This window comes from Cornus florida, unplaced genomic scaffold (genome assembly GCF_030987335.1).
Source record: "Cornus florida cultivar Cherokee Brave unplaced genomic scaffold, ASM3098733v1 CherokeeBrave_3.0.0_Hap2_Chr03, whole genome shotgun sequence".
Classification (NCBI taxonomy): Eukaryota; Viridiplantae; Streptophyta; class Magnoliopsida; order Cornales; family Cornaceae; genus Cornus; species Cornus florida.
Window position 1 is genome coordinate 213,596 of NW_026775573.1, and position 6,487 is coordinate 220,082.

Sequence of the window (6,487 nt, forward strand, 5' to 3'; positions counted from 1 at the left end):
TGTCAAATCAATGGAATAGTTGGATAACATATTATTAAAATAATAATTGGATAGTTTATTTTGATGGTTGGATAGAACAGATTTTACATATATAATTATATGTCATGATATGAGCTTAAGTCTCAGGATCAGTGGTTATGGTGTGTATATTGCCAGGGATGTGTAGCTAGATATGGTGTAGTTGTGTACCCTGGTAGGTCTAGGTACTCATGGCCACTACATGTGCGTTTTGCATGTTGCCTACTATTCAGGTTGAGACAACTCTATAGTCTAGTGAGGTTCCTTTAGTGTGTGTATATCTATCTATGGACTTTTTAGTTATTGTTGAATTAATTAGGATGTGTACGTGTATCGGATCTCTATTTGGGATGTAGTAGATTAGAATTTGTTTATGGGCCTGACCCATCATTATTTTTCAGGTGTTCGTCAGTTTCAATCTTAGAAATTGTTTGTGCCGAGCAGAGACAGTCATTTACTCTTCTGACTCTACGTAGGACTATTCTTAATGTTTTATTTCAATTCAGTTATTTCAGTTAAGATATTATTAGGGGTCCACTAGATGGATTCTCGAGTTGTAATAATATTGGAGGTTTTGGTTTATTGAATTGCTTTATTCGCATTTCGAGGATTTATTATTTAGGTTTCTTTCAGCTTATTTATTCTTTATTCTTTATTCTTTAAATTCTTCTTGTATTCTATGCTTGTTTAAATATTAATTGTTTGGTATCCCTTGGACCTGTGCTCGGACTTGATCACCCGTAGATCTAGAATCGAGGGGTATCACAGCTATTGGCTGACTAGGCAGCTTTCCATCCTCCCTTAGAGATAGAGTACTCGCTATTTGCCCAACTTATGCCTCTAACTTTGCTATGGCTTGAGAATAAGACTTAAGAAGTTGGGTATTGGCTTTAAGATCAACAAGAGCATTGAATACTTGATCCTCAAAAGCAGAATTTCTAAGAGGAGGTGGAAGATTAGGAGCTTGAGTGGGTTGATTCCTAAACTGAGGTGGATGGTAAATACCAGATTGGTGGAAAGAATTATTTTGTGGCATAGGATTAGATAAATTTTGATACTGCCTTGTGATTGAGGAACAGTGGATCCTTGATTTTGATTACGCCATGATAGATTGGGATGATCTCTCCAGCCAGGATTATATGTAAAAGAATATGGATTATAAGCTGGTCTAAAGAATGCAGCATTCACTTGCTCCTGTAGGATCTCCGATGATTGTCCCAGTATAAGGCAAGTGTCAGCAAAATGGTTAGGATTAACACAGACTGAACAAACTTCCTTGGGTAAGGCAGTTTGTGGATTAGCAACAGGAGTAAAGCCAATTGATAAGATTTAATCGAACTTATGGTTCAAGGCTTCTATTTGAGCGGCTAACTCACTAGATTTATCTGCCTTATAAAGTCTTTCAACCTTATACATTCCAGGTGAAAACCTAGACCTAGAGGAAGAAGGATGTTGCACTGAGTTTTCACTTAGGGCCTTAAATAGTTCCCAAGCGTCAGCCGGACTCTTAAAGCTCCATTACTGGATGTATATACCAAGTTTCTATAAGAATCTATAAGATTATCATAGAAAATATGTATTATGTACCATTGAGCAATATCACGGTGTGGACACTTTCTTAGAAAATCATTATATCTTTCCCATGCATCATGAAGCTGTTCTCCCGGGATTTGGGAAAATGCCATGATTTCTCTTCTCATTTGTGTGGTTTTACCCACAGTGTAGTATTTCTTCAAGAACTCCTGTTGCAACATGTCCCATGTAGCTATAGAATTTGTTAAAAGGGACTGCAACCAAGTTCTTGCTTTATCTTTGAGAGAGAATTGGAAAAGATGCATTATGAATGAATCGTTGGTATGAGTGTTCAACTTGGTAATCGAACACAATTCCAAAAATACATTTAAGTGCTTACAAGGATCCTCTGTTACAAACCCATGGAAGGTAGGAAGCATTTAGATCATAGCAGGCTTGATCTCAAAATGGGTTGCATCAGCATCCGGAAAAACAAAGCACGAAGGGGAAGTGTATATGGTAAGAATAAAATGATCCCTTAATTGTGGTTATGGAGGAGGAACAAATGGAACCCGTTATCCGTTACCATTACCATTACCATTATTACCTTGTGCATCACGTTGATCAGCCATATTATTTGAGGAACTTCCTATGGAATTCAAATGTCTTTTAAACTTTCTTAGTTGTTTAAGAGTTCTCTATATTTCTGGATCATGCACTAAAGGTGTTGTCCGATTATGGAGAGTTAACATGCACTGGTTCCACTAATCCTAATAGCAACAAAAATAAAATATTCCAATAACAAAAAATAGTAAAAACTCACAGAAGGTTTAATAAACCAAAGCTTTTTATCCCTTAAGCGTCTTTATCTTCACTGCTAACTTGTACTTGAAAAGAAAAAGAATTAAGCTGAGATATCAGAAAGTCTGAAGACTAGTAAACCAAAATAAACTAATTTAAAACTAAACTAAAAAAAAATCTCCCCGGCAACAGCGCCAAAAATTGTTGTGTCGGTTTGTGTACTGATTAAAATTTAATTAAACCACTCGCAATAGTACGAATCTTTGTAGGATAGCACTAAAAAGAAGGTGTCGAACCCACAGGGAGATGAGAGTTTATGTTCAACCTTTAATTAATTCTTATTGGTTTACAGGTAACTGGTTGAATTGTTAGATTTGTTGTCATGATTATAAACTACTGAAATAAAATTAATACTGAAATGAAACTAGAGTGATCAGAGAGAGGAATCTTAGGGCTTTGACTTCACCATAATTATCATACTATGGTTAATTGTTTCAACTCTAGGGATTTAATAAATTATAGTTTAAATGAATTGAACTCAATAACATTCGTTCAATTCAAGTTTTAAAGAAAGGTGTTTTACAAAATTCAGTTAAATATAACCTATCTACGGTTAACATAGACTATCCACCTACCTACTCAACTACTTTACAAATAATCCATCTTTCCTTTGCATAGACTATGAAAACATTCTTTTGTAAAAACGTTTGAACACCATTATATGACCTCTATTCTTATGTCCGGCAGGGCTCCGCCAAATACAGTACAGTAAGATAGGTTGAAAATAGAAAACAAACAGTTATATCTAAGACAAAGTAATAACAATTTGTAATCTATTTAAAACAATAACTCCGATTGAGTTGTCTCAATCGCTCATAGTCATATAATCAAAACATAATATACATTAAAATATCTCAGAGTTAAGAACAATCAGACCATAATACTAGATTGGGTTACATCAGTGCCCCAAGAGAGGAATTAGCTATGCATGATGATGCTAGATATCATCTGTGTTGGAGTCATCTCCATTGTTACGGACGACACTTCTCTTCTCAGGATCTTCACATTCTAAGGTTATAGAAACCCTAAAAGCCACCACACTACCAGCCTTCTGAATAACACCGTAAAAAGGACTTGAAATTTTGGACCTCTTCTATCAAGGCTTACGCCTTCTTTTATAGAAGAAAATAAGGATCTAGTGGGCTTTTAGGTCTTCTGGCCCATCTGTAGTGAGACACGCCTCAAAACGGAATAATCCCGTAACTTGAAATCTAATCTGCCATGGAAAGCTCGAGCTTTAAGAAGTCAGGTTCAAGCCTTAAGTTTCAACCTCGAGCTTTAGGAACAAGGCTCGAGCTTCTCTGCATTCATGCTCGAGCTTCAATAAATGGTGCTCGATCTTCACTTTGACACTTAGCCAATTTTCTTCAACTATTTTTTAAAGCGTCTTTTTCTTCAATACTTAGAATATTTTTGGGATTGAAATCTTTTAACATTGCTCGATCTAAGCTTCATAGGCTCGAGCACTAGGTACCAGGCTCGAGCTTTAGGTACTCAAGGCTCGAGCCTTAAGTAATAGTGCTTGATCCTTGAGGTTAGGCACGAGACCTGGGAGCATGGTCCTTCAATTAAAATTAACTTTTCAACTTCCGACGCCTCATGCTTAAGTTTGAGGGACAAGGCTCAAGCACCTTTAGGTAAGGCTCGAGCACCCTTTATTAAGGCTCGAGCACCAAGGTACAAGGCTCGAGCTTCAATGCCCTGTTGACTTTTCTTCTTTTCTTTGTTGCAAGGCTCGAGCCTCAATGCCTTGTTGACTTTTCTTCTTTTATTTGTTGCAAGGCTCGAGCCTTAACACTTGGGCTTGAGCTCTGGGGTTTGAATTTCTTCAAACTTCACCATTTAAGCTCTCGGTTTGCTCTGGATGACCGGTAACGACTCTGTAAGCTTCGATATCATCATAAAGTCCTGGTTTTAACAATCTCTTTAGGAAAGTACCTATAAACACACATTGAACATAAATCAGTCTAACTATGGATAGGAGTATCACTTTAGGCCTTAACATACGTATATTTAGGGGCTCGAATATGCAAATATTCAGCACTCATCAGTAATAATCTCATTCACAACTACAAAAAGTGAATGAGTTGTTTTCAATCACAAGATTAAAATATCTAAGATAAGATAGAAAAATATTTGTAATTGAATTAAAGCTCTAAAATCGATTCTTATTGAAAAATCAATTAAAAATCCTATAGATTGCACAATCATGCATGATAAAAGTTGTAATCCAATAAATAAATACAATCAAACCAGTGTGCTAAGCTAGGGTTACATCACAACCCTAGCAAAGCATTTAACCAAGCATGACTGGAATGAAATTCTTTATGGTTGAGGAAAACATCTTCACCGCCGTGGATTGATCCTTTCTTGCTTCTGAATGCTTTTTTTCTGATCTCAACCTCTAGCTCCTCTGTATGATGATGTTTCAATGCTATAAAGGACTCCCTTTAAATAATAAAATATCAGTCCTAAAGTTCCATTTTTTATATAGAAGACATACATAAAAATTCTGTCAAATAAGCACTTTAAAATTCGTACAGACTTCCAGCCCAATTTTGACAAGGTAAATAGTTGTTTTATGGAATCCTCGTGAAATACAAAACTGTAGCTCTTCGAATTTCCTTTCAACCAAAAAAGGAATTTAGCTGTTTCGACACTCGAGGAGAGAGATACAGCCAGATTACCAAAACTGGTTCAAGTTACCAACTTTGGCGAAAGTTTCCTTTTTGGAGAAAGATTTTTCCTTTTCTTATTCTTTCCATTCTCATCAACTTGTTGCTTCTTTTGGGCTATTTTCTAAGTATAATTAGATTTGGATCTTCAGCATTACTCGGTCCTACGGAATGTCATCTTTTAAAGATCAGAATTACTGGTCTTGACTGATTTTACAAATAAAGCCCTGAAATAAATAAAAATAATAAAATAATGTAAAATCACAAATAAACTATTATTAAGAGAATAAAACATGTAAGTAAAAAGGCTAAAATGTATAACATTTAACGCCTAACAAGGATGTCAGGTAGAACCATTCAGTATCGGTATTGGCATCAGTACCGTCCATGTACGGGACAAATAATATTGGTTGTCTGATCTGTTGGTGTGTTCAGGAACTACTACTACGTCTTTAGTCCCTTGAAAATGACCATCTTCCTATGCCAAGAAGATACTGCCAAAATTATCGTTGCAAGTTCGCCAAAATATGTCAAAAACCCACCGTTCATGATCTGGTCAGCTTTGAACTATGAATTGAAGGCATTCCTGAAGGGTTATGGGTGTTTTGGGGACATTAACACAATTGAAGAAGATAAAGTTGAGGAGATGCTTAACTCATCCATCATTAATTTGTAAATAGAGAGATGAACTGAAAGGAGTGTATTAAAGAGAGGCAAAGTCGGAATATTTTAATGAAAGGAAAATGAAGGATCATAGATGATTTTTTTCCTTTTTGGATAAATTAAATTGACTTCTTCAGTCAAATGACACTGACCTCACTCCTTGTTTAATAAATAATACTAAACTCCCCTAAAGTTTTTATCCTGAATATGGAGATTTTATAAATAAGAATGTACATTACAATAATTTTAAGAAGGCATACCTTCTTTTACAAAACATGAGTTAGAATAAGCCCATTTCCAGTAGACACCAAACAACATCAAAAACATTATAATAAAAAAATAGTTAACAAATCGTGTAAACTAAAATTGAGATACGCAAGCACATCCCAAATGATGGATTGAACAACATACTCAGCCTCATCTTTGTAACCATTGTGGAGGGCTGAGTTTCTCATTAACCAAATCTTCCATATAGTAGCAGCGAACAGAGCACACAAAATCTTGGACTTAGTATTATGTATGCTAGTTTGCACCACAAACCATTCCACAATCTCACTAAGAGAGCTGACCCTCGGCCACTGCAGGTTAATCAAAATGAACAGCTTACTCCAAATAGCTTTGGCATACACATAATTACAGAAAAGGTGATTATTAGTGTCTTGATACTCAAAGCAGTTGTAGCAGATAGCTGTTAGGATAATCCTCTCTTCTGAAGATTAACCAGTGATAAATTCTTGTTATGCAAAATGATACTGACT

The 6,487-nt window shown here is 35.7% G+C and overlaps 1 non-coding gene across 1 annotated transcript; it reads left to right on the forward strand.

Annotated features, from left to right (window-relative positions):
* Nucleotides 1–1,614: 1,614 nt before the first annotated feature.
* On the forward strand, nt 1,615–1,720 carry LOC132302091 (small nucleolar RNA R71). Its single transcript, XR_009480730.1, has one exon. It is a non-coding gene; the product is annotated as a small nucleolar RNA R71 (small nucleolar RNA).
* Nucleotides 1,721–6,487: the final 4,767 nt, after the last annotated feature.